This window comes from Mobula birostris, chromosome 25 (genome assembly GCF_030028105.1).
Source record: "Mobula birostris isolate sMobBir1 chromosome 25, sMobBir1.hap1, whole genome shotgun sequence".
In the NCBI taxonomy this organism is placed as follows: domain Eukaryota; kingdom Metazoa; phylum Chordata; class Chondrichthyes; order Myliobatiformes; family Myliobatidae; genus Mobula; species Mobula birostris.
Genome location: NC_092394.1, coordinates 6,670,870 through 6,688,080, shown reverse-complemented (window position 1 = coordinate 6,688,080; position 17,211 = coordinate 6,670,870).

The following is a 17,211-nucleotide window of genomic DNA, read 5'->3' as shown; positions in this document are numbered from 1 at the left end:
CAGAGGCTGTGTACAAGAAGGAACAGAGTCACCTCTACTTCCTGAGGAGTCTGGGGTCCTTTGGAGTATGCAGGCTTCTCCTTCACATGTTCTACCAATCTTGTATGCACTGGTGTGCTGGGGCAATGGCATCAACATGGGTAATGCCAACAACTTCAATAAACTGATTAGAAAGGCTGGCTCTGTTATAGGAGTCAAACTGGACACATTAGAGGCTGTGGTAGATCAAAGGACTGTACAGAAAATCCTGGCAATTCTGGACAATGTTTCTCACCATCTGCATGCCCCCTTGGCTGAACAGAGGAGCACTTTTATTAATAGACTGAGACAACTGCGCTGCTCCAAGAGCGCTATATGAGGTCATTCTTACCCTCGGCTCTTAGGCTCTATAATCAGTCAACCTAGCTGGGGAAGTGATGACACCCTCCTGTTAGACTGTTTGAGGTAAGTTATTTTTTTTAATTCTTTCTTACTTATCTAATATTTGTATATCTGTACACTTGTAATGCTACTGTGACACTGTAATTTCCTTTGGGATCAATAAAGTGTCATTGTCTGTATTTTCTGCTTATCATCTGTAAAAACAGTATGTTGCTTTTTTTTCAGTGGCTGATGAACTTTGTTCCACTATCACCCTGCCGCATTCCCTTAGTTCACAGGAATAAAGGAGAGAAGAAAAGAAGACCCTACTTAGGCCAGATTTTGCCTTTTAATAACAAAAAGGTTGATCTCTGCCCAATTACAGTATATTTGAATCACATTTGAAAGAACAAACTTTAATACAAATCATGTCAGTTACTAACTTAATTCATTTAAAAAGTAACATATTTCTTAGTTTTAATTAGTCCAGTGATAAAGCAATGAAAAGTGCCAAAAATTAGAAGGCAGAAGATCTGACACAGGTGATTGCAGAGCAGACATGATGGGCCAAATTAACCAATTCTGCTCCTATGTCTTATGATCTTATGTCTTATAATGCATGCAATTTATGTTCTCTGTCTTCTGACCAACTTAAACAGTTGTTTAAAAATATATTGATTGTACCAGTTCATCTTCATTAAGTAGTTTTAAATATCTTTCTTGTAATTGCATGTTAACTTTGTTCTAATATATTTGCCATACTAATCTTGATGGCAGCAGTGAAAAGAGAGCATGGCCTGGAGGACCCCCACCATTCATGCCATGCTCTCTTCTCGATGTTGCCATCAGGAATGTACAGGAGCCTCTGGAACCACACTGCCAGGTTCAGAAACAGTTATTACACTCCTCCAAGCATCAGGATCTCTTGAACCAGAGGGAATAACTTAACTTGCCCCATCACTGATCTGTTCCCACAACCTATGGACTCACTTTCAAGGACTCTTCATCTCACATTCTTGATATTTATTGCTTATTTATTTTTATATTAATATTTTTTCTTTTTGTATTTGCACAGTTTGTTGGCTTTTGCACATTGGTTGTTTGTCTGCTAGGGGAAGTCTTTCATTGTTTTTATTGTTTTTCTTGTATTTACTGTGAATGCTTGCAAGAAATTAAATCTCAGTGTTGTATATGGTGACATGTACATATGTACTTTGATAATAAATTTACTTTGAACTTTGATACTAATAGGAAACAATAGAAAAACTTGTCACAGAGTACATTCTCCAGTATAGCTTTGCTTGTAAATTGCGGTTTGTTATTCTGTGTTTCTTCAGTATGTATCTCCATCCATACAAAGAAAAAAAAGGTAGACTCATCTCTAGTAAATAAATATCCACCTTGCACTACATTGCAAATTATATCTATTATTATACAATGTCTCACATGCACCTCATTAGGTATTTTGTTTGCCCTTGGATAATTTGTCCCTCAGTTTTGAAAATCTAGCTCCAGGTTAAACACTCAACATTGCATTAGTCTTTTTGATTATTTTCTGTACGTAACCATGATGATTTTAAAAAAAAACAAGATCTTTTGGAATTTTACTGCTCCTGTCTCTTCATTCCTTGGAAATTACTATGTTCTTTCCACATTAAACCCAATATAGATGATTTCACAATTGCCTATGTTGAAATTAATTTAACCGCAAATATATATAAATAGGAATTAGCAGGATAAGCGATTATAATAGATTATAATTTGTAGTTTAATACTTCCATCTATATTTCCTACAGCGACACATTTGTGCCATTGGCAAACTTGGACATGTAACATTAGATCCTTTCTAGTATGGTGAAAAGAAGTACACCACTATTGGACCACTGTGGGACACCACTATTCACATTCTGCAAATTGAGATTCTGCCCATTGTCCTCATTCTCTACATCTTGATGCTCAGGCAATTTCCTAGCCTAGACTTTATTTTGCCTTCAACTAAATGAGCTGCCGTTCCAGCCAACAATTTCTTCTGAAGGATTTTTTCACATATTGCACTTCTGGAACTCTATTCAAAATAATACCTCTAAGTTTAGAAGCTGAATCAATCTTTTGCAAGTCCAGTTTTATCTTACTGATCAACTGATTTTTGTAAGCCAATCTATCTTTAATTATTATTTCAAGATTCTAGCAATTTCCCAGGTTCAAAGTAAATTTATTATAAAAGTACATACATAACCATATATAACCCTGAGATTTGTTTTCTTACTGACATACATAGTAAATCCAAGAAACACAATAGAATCAGTGAAAGACTGTACCCAAGAGAACAATCAATGTGCAAAAGACCAGAAACTGTGCAAATACAAAAGAGAAATTAATTAATTAATTAATTAACAATCAATATCAAGAACTCTCTTGAAAGAGAGTTTATAGGTTGTGAGAACAGCTCAATGAAGCTGTGATTGAATTTGAGTCAAGTTTTCCCAATGTTAGACCAACTAGTTTGTAATTCCCTCCTTTTTCTCTCTCATTATTCTGAAACAGTGTACTGACGTGTGTATTTTTCAATCTAAAGGAAAGGTCCTGAAGTGAGAGAAAAATTATAGACTTGAAAAGCTCTTGCTGAAAAGAGATCATGATATTGTGGGAAGTATGTTAATGCATTGTAAAGACAGGTTATTACATAATGTTAAATGAGTCTTTTCAATGCTCAGTCATTTCTTGGTTCATAAGTATTTACCATCAGTATAAATGATTTGGAGGAAGGGGCAAGTTCATTGAAGATGCAAAAACAGGTAGAAAGGCATTGCAATGAAAATATTAGGTCTCTCAAAATCAATATAGACAAATTGTGTGATCAGATTAAACTCTGGAAAATACACTTAATGAAGGAATCTTTGAGGTAATGCACTTCAGAAGGAGGAATCAAAAAGCAAAGTATTATCCTTAATGGAGTGAGACTGCTAATGAATGGAGTGCCAAGGGATCTAGATATTTTTGAGCACATAACAGAAAAAGGTAGAAAGCTAGACATTCTTTGGAGTTTGGAAGAATGAGAGGTGATTTTATTGAAACATATATGGTCCTAAGGGAGTTTGACAGAATGGATGTTAAGATCCTGAACAGAATAGATATTGAGCAATTCATTAACAAGGGCAAATAAAAATAAGGCAGGGCCAAGCAGTGTGACCATTGTATGAGTGGACAATGTTAAAGTTGGGAAGCTTTGGTTCATCAGGCTTGGGAAAGGTTCATATCTGTTAAGTTTCTTATTTGTTCTTCATTCTTCATCTATTAGTACATACTTGGAACAGTGAGAATGGCTCCAGGAGCTGTGCAGTGTTCTTTATGTGAGATGTGGGAAGTCTGGAAGACCTCCAGCCTCCCGGATAACCACATCTGTACCAGGTGCACCCAAGATGCAACCCCTCAGAGAATATGTTAAGCTGTAGCTCAATGACCTTCGGCTTTTATGGGAAACTGAGAAAGTTAATAGGAGCTACAGGGAGATAGTCACACCTAAGTTGCAGGAGGCAGGTACCTGGGTGACTATCAGGTGAGGGGAAGGAAATGGGCAGCCAGTGCAGGCCAACCCCCTCAATGGTAAGTATGCCATTTTGCGTATTGTTGCGGAGTGGGAGGCAGGGGGAGGGGGAACCTACCAGGGTGAAGCCACAGTGACTGGGTCTCTGGCACTGTGGCTCAGAAGGCAAGGGAGAGAGAAGAGGACTGCAGAAGTGATAGGAGCTTCCCTAGTTAGGGCAGTAGACAGCAGATTCTATGGATGTGATAAAGACACCTGGATGGTATGCTGCCTCACAGGTGCAGGGTCAGGGATGTCTTGAATCGTGCTCAAGGCATTCCAAAGGGGGAAGGTGAGCACCCAGATTGGCACTAATAACATAGGTAGGAAAAGGGAGGAGGTCCTGAAGAGAGAATTTAGAGAGCTAGGTAAAAAGCCGAAAAGGAGGACCTTCAGGGTAGCAACCTCTGGATTGCTGCCTGTGCCATGCGCAGGTGAGGGAAGAAATTGTATGATTTGGCAGGTGAATGTGTGGCTGAGGAACTGGTTCAGGGGGGCAGAGTTTCATATTTATGGATCATCGGGATTTCTTCTGGGAAAGGTATGACCTATACCTGAGGGGGACCATTATCCTTATGAGCAACAGCTGTTGGGGAGTTTTAAACTAATTTGGCAGAGGAATAGAAAACTGAGTGATAGAGCTTATGTTGGGGCTGTTGGTATACAAGCAGATGCAGTGTGTAATGATTCCATCAGGAAGAGTAGGTAAATTGCTATCAGTGGAATGAGTTGCAGTGTATCGGGGGACAGAATCAAAAAGAGTTGACGAATACAGGATTGAAGGTGTTATATTTGAATGCACATGGAATACAGAATAAGGTAGATGATCTTCTGGCACAGTTAGAGATTAGCAGCTATAATGCAAAATAATCTGCAGATGCTGGGATCAAAGCAACACTCACAGCACGCTGGAGGAACTCAGCAGGTCGGGCAGCATCAGTGGAAACGATGAGTCCACGTTTCGGGCCAGAACCCTTCGTCAGGACTGAACAAAGAAGGAGGGGGAAGAATTTGAAGAATGCTTGTATGAGTGGGTCAGAGTCAGGATGTGGTCGAAGAGTCTGAGAGAGGCGGAGTTCACAGAGGTGGAGCAGTAAGAGAGGGTCTCACTGAATTCCTGTCGAAGAGAGGATTTAAACTTCTTCAGGGTAGGCATATCTTGAAGAGACTTCGCAGTGGAGTAATGAATCATAAACACAAAATAATCTGTAGATGCTGGGATCAAAGCAACACTCACAGTATGCTGGAGGAACTCAGCAGATCGGGCAGCATCAGTGGAAACGATGAGTCGACGTTTCATACAAGCATTCTTCAAATCCTTCCCCCTCCTTCTTTGTTCAGTCCTGACGAAGGATTCCGGCCCGAAACGTCAACTCATTGTTTCCACTGATGCTGCCCGACCTGCTGAGTTCCTTCAGCGTGCAGTGAGTGTTGCTTTGATCCCAGCATCTGCAGATTATTTTGTGCTTACGATTCGTTACTCCACTGCGAAGTCTCTTCGAGGTATGCCTACACTGAAGAAGTTTAAATCCTGTCTTCGACGTGAGTTCAGTGAGACCCTCTCTCACTGCTCCCCCTCTGTGATCTCCACCTCTCTCCGACTCTTCGACCACATCCTGACTCAGACCCGCTCATACAAGCATTCTTCAAATCCTTCCCCCTCCTTCTTTGTTCAGTCCTGACAAAGGGTTCCGGCCTAAAATGTCGACTCATCCTTTCCACTGATATTGCCCGACCTGCTGAGTTCCTCCAGCGTGCTGTGAGAGCAGCTATAATGTTGTGGGCATCACAGAGTCATGGCTGAAAGAAGATTATAGTTGGGAGCTTAAAATCAAAAGGACAGGTAAGGGGCCTTGCAATTTGAGAGGGAGAAGATAAAGTCAGATGCATCAATATTACAGTGGATTAAAGGGAGTTACAGAGGCATGAGAGAGGAGCAGGCCAAAGTTGATTGGAAGTGGACATTAGCTGGAATTTCTGGGAGAAATTCGGAAGGCACAGGATAGATACATCCCAAAGAAGAAGAAATATTCTAAAGGGTGGATGACACTATTGTGGCTGACAAGGGAAGATAAAGTTAACATAAAAGCAAAAGAGTGGACATATAATAGAACAAGAATTAGTGGAAAGTTAGAGGGTTGGTAAGCCTTTAAAAACCAACAGAAAGCAACTAAAAAAATCATAAGGAGAGAAAGAGATGAAATATGAAGATAATCTAGCCAATAACATCAAAGAGGATATCAAAAGTTTTTTTCTGATAAATAAAGAGTAAAAGGGAGGCAAGAGTAGACATGGGATCACTGAAAAATTATGCTGAAGGGGTAGTAATGGGGGAGAAGGAAATAGCGGACAAACTGAATAAGTACTTTGCATCAGTCACTGTGAAAGACACTAGCAGTATGCCAGAAGTTTGAGAGTGTCAGGGGGCAGAAGTGAATGCAGTTGCTATTACTAGGAAGAAGGTGCTTGGAAATTGAAAGGTCTGAAGGTAGAAAAGTCACCTGGATAAGATGGACTCCAACTCAGAATTCAAAAGAGGTAGCTGAAGAGATTGTGGGGCATTAGTAATAATCTTTCAAGAATCACTAGATTCTGGTGTGGTTCTGGAGGACTGGAAAATTGCAAATGTCACTCCACTCTTCAAGATGTGAGGGAGGCAGCAGAATGAAAGTTGTAGGCCAGTTAGCCTGACCTCAATGGTTGGAAAGATGTTGGAGTCGATTGTTAAGGATGCGATTTTAGGGTACTTGGATGCACGTGATAAAATAGGCCAAAGCACAGCATGGTTTCCTTAAAGGAAAATCTTGCCTGACAAATCTATTGGAATTCTTTGAGGAAATAACAAGCAGAATAGATAAGGGAGAATTGATGTTTTTGTGTAGTTAGAAGGCCTTTGACAAGGTGCCATATATGAGGCTGCTTAGCAAGGTAAGAGCCAATGATATTTCAGGAAAGATACCAGCAATGTATAGAACATTGGCTGATTGGCAGGAGGCAAAGAGTGGGAATAAAGGGAGCTTTTTCAGGTTGACTACCGGTAGCTAGTGGTGTTCTGCGGGGTCGGTGTTCGAATAGCTTTTTATGTTGTATGCCTATGATTTGGATGGCGTAATTAATGGCTTTATGGCCAAGTTTTCAGACGATATGAAGATAGGTGGAGGGGCAGGTAGTGTTGAGGAAACAGAGGCTGCAGACAGATTTAGACAGATTAGGAGAATGGGCAAAGAAGTAGAAGATGGAATACAATATTGGAAAATGTATGGTCATGCATTTTAATATAAGGAATAAAAGCGTAGACTATCTTCTAAATGGGGAGAAAGTTCAAAAATCCCAGGTGCAAAGTGACTTGGGAGTCCTCGTGCAGGATTACTTAAAGGTTAATTTGCAGGTTGAGTCAGTGTTGAGGAAGGTAAATGCCATGTTAGCATTCATTTCAAGAGGACTAGAATATAAAAACAAGAATGCTATGCCTTTGTTTTAAAAGGCATTGGTGAGGCCTCATTTGAACCATTGTGAGCAGCTTTCTACCCCTTATTTAATAAAAGATGTGCTGACATCGGAGAGGGTTCAAAGGAGGTTCACAAAAATGATTCCACGAATGGAAGGCTTATCATATGAGAAGCGTTTGATAGCTCTGGGTCTGTACTCGCTGGAATTTAGAAGACTGGGGGCGGGGGTGGGAGGAATCTCATTGAAACCTTTTGAATGTTAAGAGGCCTAGATAGATTGTATGTGGGGAGGATGTTTCCTATAGTGGGGGAGTCTAGGACTAGAGGACACAACCTCAGAATAGAGGGACAACTACTTATAATGGAGGTGAGAAGGAATTTCTTTAGCCAGAGGGTGCTGAATCTGTGGAACATTGCCACAGGCACCTGTGGAGGTCAGGATGTTGGGTGTTTTTAAGGCGGAGGTTGATAGATTCTTGATTAGTCAGGGCATGAAAGCTTACGGGGAGAAGGCAGGAGAATACGGTTCAGAGAAAAATGGATCAGCTATACTCAAATGTGGAGCAGACTCGATGGGCCGTATGGCCTAACTCTGCTTCTATATCTTATGGTCTTCTGTTCTTAATAAGAGGGTTGTCATTGAAAACTAGAATGTGTAGGAATTTCTTTTCACAGAGAATAGTGTATCTCTAGAATTCTCTGTCCTGGAGAGCTGCAGTGGTTAGCTTCTAGGGGTGTTTATAAAGGAGGTGGATTTTTGAAACGTCATGGAGTTGAAAAGAGGAAAAAGGCTGAGGTATATATGCTATGTTCATAATCAATAAACAGAAAGGGCTTGCTGACTCCTGATTTTCTGTATTTGTGTTAATTTTTCCTTGTCCCTGTCTATGATCCAGTATCACAGTTGTCAGGATATCCAGGATAATGACCTCTTTCTCCACTGTAAACTTGAAATATTTCACATGTGCATCATTTTATTTTCATTAAAGTTAGGAATCCACAATGCTCCTGACAGCCCTCCATTTTTCTTTAATAATGATAAAATCATAAGCAATTTTGTTTAATTTAGTATCTTCTTCAGTTTAATTTCATACTCTTCTTTTGTAACTTCTGCACGGAATTTCACCCTGATAAATTCATACATTGTTTAAGGAGCACTCCGTTGATAAGAAGAAACTGTCCACACATTTTGGATTCACATTCATTTGACAGGTGCTTACTTAGCTCCTTGCTAGTTAATTTGAGATGACTGTGTTTCACTTCAGATTCAACTTATCATTTTTATTACTCGTTCAATGGATGTGGACATCACTGGCAAGGCCAACATATTTCATCCAACTGCTCTCTGAACCTAATGGTTTCTTAACCAGAAGACTATCAAGTCAACCCAGAGTCAGTTGTCAGCCAAAGTGGGTGAGAACAGCCAATTTCTATTCCTAAAGGAGGCTGCTGAGCTAGATGGATGTTTCATGATAAATGTTGCCAATAGTATCTTTTTAATTCTAGATTTAATTGACTAAATTCAAATTTTCCAGCAACCAAGTTGAAATTTCAGCACAGCTGTTGATCAATAGTTCATCTTTTGGATGGTCACCTAGGGAATAAGATGAATATCTGGTGGGTAGATGTTGCTGGGCCACAGAGAAAGGGCTACTGGATGGAACCAGAGAATAGCTCCAGTATAGATCAGATTTTAATATGATGGGCAGAATGGCCTCCTACATTGTAACCATTTCATCATTCGAATAACTGTGCCACTGTACCATGCACTCTTATGCTAGTCTACGAAGAGATTCAAAGCAGACAACATTACTTCTACTCTCAAGTATAAATTTCATTGCACTACTTTTTAAGTCAAAATTCATGACCTAGTAGATATCTGAGTTGATTAATTCTAAACAATGGATGACTCGTTGACAGTAATTTGTGTTCTTCTAGAACCCACTGCCTCAGAAACTCTACTTAACAGTCCTCAATGGTTTTATAGCTGACTCAATTAAATCGATTTTCCTTGATTTGCATATTAATATTTCTATTATCTTATGGGTCCATTATTCTTTGACTTTCAATATTATTTGTGGCATGGGAATTCCTTTTTCCTTGTTAGCTAATTAAAATATGAAATTTGACCACATTGATTCTTGAACAGATCGCTTATACACTAAAATTTGAACTCTTGATCTGTCAATCAACCTTGTCGTGGCACTTGCATTTTAATTGTCTGCCTGCTCTGTATTTTCTCTTTAAGTACAATGCTACATTATGCATTCTTCTTTTCTTTTTATTATCTCAATATATTTATGTATAGTATGATCTGGATGGCATACAAGCAAACATTTTTCACGATATCTCAGCACACAGAGTGGCACAGAAGCATAGAGGTTAGTGTAATGCTACTACAGTGCCAGCGACCCCGCTTCAATTCTGCCACTATCTTTGAGAAGTTTACATTCTCCTCACGATCACATGGGTTTCCTCTGGGTGCTCCAGTTTTCTCCCACATTCCAAATTCATAAAGTTAGGGTTAATGAGTTGTGGGCATGCTATTTGACACTGGAAGCATGGCGACACTTGCGAGCTGCACCCAGCACATCCTTGGCTGTGTTGGTTGTTGAAGCAAACTGATAAAATTTCACTTTATTTTTCGACGTACAATGTGACAAAAATAAACCAAACCTAGTATTCCTGTGTTTTGAGCAATTTGAGACATCCTGAGCTTGTAAATAGTGCTATATAAATGCACATCAACCTTTCAGCCTCAAAGGAAAACAAACACAAATGATTCTGCTGGAAATCTGAAGCAGCGCACACAGGAACTCAGCAGGTCAGGCAGCTTCTATGGAAATTAATAATTAGTCAATGTTTCTGGTTGTTCATTAGGGCCTGAAACGTCAACTGTTTATTCACTTCCTTTGATGCTGCCTGACCTGCTGAGTTCCTCCAGCATTTTGTGTGTGAGCCTCAAAGGAAACTGGCTGATGGAATTATATTCAAGTATGGCACTGCATCTGTGGGAATTGAGGAAATCAAAGGGTTTCACTTTAAGCAAAATGTTAAAATGCTGCATTTTACTGTCTTATAACACTTGTGTAGAAAGCAGTGTAAGCAGATACAAAATGTACTGCAAGTTCTACAATAAAACTTGATCATTGCTTCAGTTAAAAGTAGCCTTTGGATGTGAACTGTTCCTTCCCTTCCTCATTCAGGTTGTTCTTTATTTCAATAGTAAATGCCGTGCTTTAATTTTTAAGAAGCTTCTTTAAACACATTGTTAACCTCAATCAGTTGAGAATTGTTTTGCTTCCAACAGAAAAATAAAATCAAATAAAGAGGAGAAAAATAGCTGATTTTCAATATGACCATTTCACAAATTTAGAGTACTCTAAATAGAGTATTTAGAGTATGACAGATCTCATCTTGTTGTTCCATAGTAAATTTACAGTGGCAAGTACCAGACTCTGAAGGATTGTGGAAAGTTATCACTCCCTCAGTCTCGAATTGTCCACGCTACTGCATGGCCTGGACAACAGGCCCTTACCATGGGCTGCATCAAATCTGCTCACCTCCCCTTCTACAAGAGCCAGAGTGTTTTTAATGCAACCAGTTCACCACAGATCACCATGTTTGTCAGGGGAGTAGGAAAGGTTTAGAGATATAAGGGCCAAATGCAGGGAAATGGGAATACTTTGGATCAATAGTATGGTCAACATGGACGAGATAGGCCAAAGGGTATGTTTCTATGCTGCCTGTTTCCGTACTGTATGTCCCCATGCTATAAATAAGCATGTGAAACCTTGCAAGCATATGTGCTAATATTTCATCAAAAGGGTGAATTGCTGCTAGCCATCAGCAACACAACTGATCTCTGCCCTTCCTTAAAATAGCCAGAACATTTAACAGGCCCTGTTTTTTTTTCTCAACAAAATTAAACAGTTCAACAAAAGTAAGTAAGGACATGCTCAAGTAAATATCAACAAATTAATGAACAGATTTTGAGGAAGGATATTATATTTCCTTGACAAGGAATATTCAAATGAAGATCAAGACATTTTAAAATAGTGAGGAACAGTGAATCATTGTTCATTCTGGGCAAGTTTATTTTCTACTTGCCGATTAAACATCTGTAGTATCTGTGAGGTTGAATTCTACTTGTAATGAAAAAAAACTTCAATGCAAAATAAATAATGTAAAATAAGGATATATTTTACACACTAAATTTCCATTTACTGCAGAATAAATGAAACAGTACAATATTATTTAGATTTACTTTTGCCTGAAAAATCCAATGCAACTTCCTAAACCTTAAAAAAATTAACAATCGTATCACAAACTTTAACATCTTAGGAATAGGCAAAATATCACTTTATAAATAAAATTCTTTTTCTTGAGGTCATCTTTAGTATTTCCATAGCTTACTTTTGTAGATGGCATTATGTATGGGTTTGCAATTTGCAAAGGTAATAAGTGGGTAAAACGGTTGAAAAAAGTGCATACTACATGGATCTTTAATGAACTTTATTAGAATACTTAGGTTGTGAATGCATTGTTTCTATTAATTATAGAAGTGTGTCCTCCTGTGGGACGCCAAGGAGTTATGTTTATAACCTTATGGTCTGGCTTGAATTCTCACAGCTAAAGTATTGAATTAACATGAAAGGAATACATCATGAATAAATTCTGATCAAAGAAACTAGTGCACAGATTATTTAAATACAGACACTTACATAGAAAGTTAAGTGACAAGACATCAGCTTTACTCGCATGTGGATCAAATCAAAATTATCCAGTAATTGACTCTTTACAAGGTCCAACAGCATTGTAATGGACTGGCTATTAAGTCTCTGAGCATTTATAGATAGGTCCAAAGTTTTTGGATGAAGGCAGAATACCGTTAAGAGCTGTTTTACAAGTCTGTAGAATTAAATGTATTAGCCTAAAAATGCACTGGTGCTGACTCTACCGGCCTGGGATTAAAATGATTGTAACAGCCTTGTGTGAACTGGGTAGCACTGAACTAGTGGGAAACAGGGAATGATCTTTCAGAAATGAACTCCAGATGAGACTGTCTGCCTGTACCAGAGACAGACTTTGTTCCTGTGATGTCCTGAGGATTTGCTGGTCCTGTTTTAATAGAAATTGGCTGTATTTCTTTTTACTGGAAACTTCAGAAATGTGAGTGTTTGGAGTTGTCTGGGAATCTAATAAACTTTGAACTTGTATGAATGAAATAAACGGAATCAGAAGCAGCTCACTTGGTCCTCACTTCGGATAACAGCACATATCTCAGTTCACTGAGCTATAACCCATCGTCCCTCCACTCACCGTCTCTGCACCACCCCCACCTCACCATCATCCACCCATAAAATCCTGAAGAATCCTAGTAAGAATAAGTCAGACAACAGGAATTCTGCAGATGCTGGAAATTCAAGCAACACACATCAAAGTTGCTGGTGAACGCAGCAGGCCAGGCAGCATCTTTAGGAAGAGGTGCAGTCGACGTTTCAGGCCGAGACCCTTCGTCAGGACTAACTGAAGGAAGGAACTGAATTAGTCCTGACGAAGGGTCTCGGCCTGAAACGTCGACTGCACCTCTTCCTACAGATTCTGCCTGGCCTGCTGCGTTCACCAGCAACTTTGATGTGTGTTGCAAGAATAAGTCAGACCAGTTTGCTATTTTGATTGTTTATCTCTTCTTTTTAGGCAGTACTTCTGGGTCAAGGATAACCTGATTCCACTCCATTTCTGAGCATTTTGAAGTGATTGTTCAAAGTTCAAAAAGTTCAAAGTAAATGTTGTTATCAGAGTAGATATATGTCAACATATAAAACCCATAGATTCATTTTCCTGCAGGCAAACTCAGCAAATCTGTAGAATTATATAGAAATATAGAAGAAAAGGGGGAGGAGCACCAGAGTGAGGCGATTGGCAGGCCAGGAGATAAGGTGAGAGAGGGAAAAGGGGATGCAGAATGGTGGAGGGCCCGAAGTCAAAATCGATGTTTTCGAGCTTCTGGTAATGGCACACCCCACCCCCCTTTCACCATTCCCCATCCCCTTTTCCCTCTCTCACCTTATCTCCTTGCCTGCCCATTGCCTCCCCCTTTTCTTTCTTCCATGGCCTTCTGTCCTCTCCTATTAGATCCCCCTTTCTCCAGCCCTGTATCTCTTTCACCAATCAACTTCCCAACTCTTCACCACCCCTCTCCATCCCCTCCTGGTTTCACCTATCACCTTGTGTTTCTCTCTCCCTTTCCCCCATCTTCTATATCTGACTGCTCAACTTTTTTTCTCCAGACCTACTGAAGGGTCTTGACCCGAAACATCGACTGTACTCTTTTCCATAGATGCTGCCTGGCCTGATGAGTTCCTCCAGCATTTTGTGTGTGGTGTGAATCCTGAGGCACTTGTACCTTCTACCTGATGGCAGCAGTGAGAAAAGAGCATAGCCTGGGTGATGAGGATCTCTGATGATGGATGCTACTTTCTGACAGTAGCATTTCATGTAGATGTTCTCAATGGTTGGGAGTGCTTTGCCCATATTGGGCCAAATCCATTACCTTTTGTAGAATTTTCCTTTCAAAGGCATTGGTGTTTCCATACCAGGCCAAGATGCAGCTAGTCAATACACTCACCGCTACACATCTATAGAAGTTCATCAAAGTTTTTGATGTCATGCCAAATCTGTGCAGACTCCTAAGGAAGTAGAAGTGCTGTTGTGGTTTCTTTGCAATTACATTTATATGCTGGGTCCAAGACAGGGCCTCTGAAATAGTAACACCCAGGAATTTAAAGTTGCTGACCCTCTCCACCTCTGATCCTCTGATGAGAACTAGCTCATGTACCTCTGGTTTCCCTCTCTTGAAGTCCACAATCAATTCATTCATCTTGCTGACATTGAGTGAGAGGTGGTTGTTATCACACCACTCAGACAAATTTTCAATCTCACTCCTGTATGCTGATTCATCACCACCTTTGATACAGTGCATAACAGTGGTGTCATCAGCAAAGTTGAATATAGTATTGGAGCTGTGTTTAGCCGCACAATCATAGGTGTAAAGTAAGTAGACCAGGGATCTAAGCACATAGCCCTGTGGTGCACCTGTGCAGATGGAGATTGTGGAGGCGATATTTTTGCTAATCCAAACTGACTGTGGTCTACAAATGAGAAACTCTAGGATCCAATTGCACAAGGATGTATTAAGGTCAAAGTCTTGGAGCTGATTGATTAGTGTTAAGGGGACGATGGTATTAAATGCCGAGTTACATTTAGAATATCCTGATGCATCTTTGTTTAGATGTTCCAGTGTTGTGTGAATAGCCAATGAGATGGCATCTGCTGTGGACCTGTTGGTCAATGTGAAACCCGCAGTCTCTACCACAGATGGAGCAGGAGGTGTTTCATGGGGAGAATGGGTGGATAGTTGGTGAAGTGGTGCGCTCTTTCTTCTGTATCTACAGGGCTATGTGTCCTTCTGATCAAAGTTATCAATGCCTTTTCATTTTGAGCAATCACGAGTCATTAGTTCCCACAAGTTTGATGAGATGTCACATATTTTCAATAAGTTTTAGAGAACATCACTGAAATGTTTCCTTTGTCCACCAACTCCTGTGACAGAGTTTGGAATAGAGTGTCTGTTTTGGGACTCTGGTGTCAGCTACTCATGAATAGATGCAGGGCTTTTGGCAGTATATATGGAACTATCTTGCAAATCTCTAGAATTAAATATATTAGCCTGAAAATGCACTGATGCTGACTATTAGGTTGAGATAAAAATTATTGTGGCAGCATTTGTATGGACTGGGTAGCATTGAGCTAGAGAAAACTAGGGAAGAAAACCTGTTTTCCTGTACCAGAGACTGACTCTGCTCCTGGGATGACCTGAGGACTGCTGGAACTTAATGAGTGTAATTAAGCCCTCAATGCTAAAGATGTAGGCTTGGGTTTGACATTGGTTCGTTTAACCTGCCTGTGGATTAGGAAGATTTCACAGACACCGTGTTGAAAGAATCTCTCTGGTGCTTTAGGCTGCTTTCCATAATCCAGATCTCAGAACCATGCAGGAGTGTGGGGACCACTGATGCATAGAGGACCATGACCTGTGTGCCAGGTTTGAGGTCATGATCCAACAATCTTTCTTTTATAATCTTTTTATTAATTTTCCAAAATTATAAACAGAATAATAGTATTGATACAGAGATATTGGAATAATCTTATTGTTGATAAACATGTACAAAAAAAGACTTCAAATAATACAAGTGTAATAGACTTCCAAACTCTTAATATAATTAATCATAGAGAAAAAAGAAATAAAAAGAAAAAAAATGCAAAGAAAAACCCCCCAAAAAAATCAAAAAATAACTAAATCCTAAACCCGAAAAGAAAGCAAACGGAACAAAACAAGGCTGGACCAATATCTTCAATCGAATACATTCAATAATGTTGTCAACTCCGCTCCTCTATTCATATATTTTAAGTTAATGAGAAGGATTCGGAAAAGGTCAAATTACATCATATGAAAATGTTGAATAAGTGGTTTCCAAGTCTCTTCAAATTTAACTGAAGGATCAAAAATGTCACTTCTAATTTTTTCTAAATTTAAACATGATATAGTTTGGGAAACCATTGAAATGTGGTAGGAGGGTTGGTCTCCTTCCAGTTCAATAAAATGGATCTTCTGGCCATTAAAGTAACAAATGCAATCATCTGACAGGCTGAAGAGGATAAAAATCTATGTTCTATCATTGGCAAACCAAAAATTGCCATAATAGGATGGGGCTGTAAGTCAAAACGCAAAACTGTTGAAAGAATATCAAAAATATCTTTCCAGAATTTTTCCAAGAGAGGACAGGACCAAAACATATGAGTCAAGGAAGCCACTTCAGAGTGACATCTGTCACAGATAGGGTTTATATGGGAATAAAAACAAGCTAGTTTATCTTTAGGCATGTGGACCCTATGCACTGTGATCCAACAATCTGATGCAGCACAAAAAACCCTCAAAAGATAAAGAACACAACAATAATAAAAAGAAGCAAAATAAATAGAAATACATTAGATAGTTTATTTACATAGATTGATTGTATGTCCATAAAGTGATGCTAGGCTGTTCATAAGGTAATAAAATAGTGGTGGAGTTATTGGGTGGAGGTGTTGATCAACTTTACTGCTTGGGGAAAGTAACTGGTGGTCCTGGCATAGATGCTACAGTACATAGCCTCCTCCCTGATGGGAGTGGGACAGTCAGTCCATGAGCAGGGTGGGTGAGCTCCTTCATAATGTTATTTCTGTCACCTTTTTGTATAAATGTCCTTAGTGGTGGGTAGGCTGGTGCCAGTGATGTATTGGGAAGTTTTGACAACTTGTTGTAGAGCCTTCCTGTCCACCACAGTGCAGTTTCCATACCAAGCATTGAAGGTGCGACTCTTTCAAGGTTTCTAAATCTTGCTGCCTCAAATTTCTTGGCAAAAAGAGAAAAGGGATAAGCTAGAGTGGTGGATACTGGTTAGACATCAACAAGTGACAGTTTTGTATCCAGTGGAGGAGAAGGAAAAAGTGTGAGTATGGTTATAACCTGATGGGTTGAAATGTGCCTTTAATTGTATAATAATGTTGTACGGTCTGACTGACAATTCAGAGAGACATTATAATTGTTAATGTGAAAGAGTGAACAATAGTAGTAAAAGCAAAGGTTTTAGGGCAGTGTTCCAAGCGTATTTTAAAAGTCTATTCATAAATGCTTTTTAGTTTTTCAAATGTATTTTGAAATTTTGACACAATGAACATGAACTTATTTAATTAAAATTATTGTTCTATTAAATA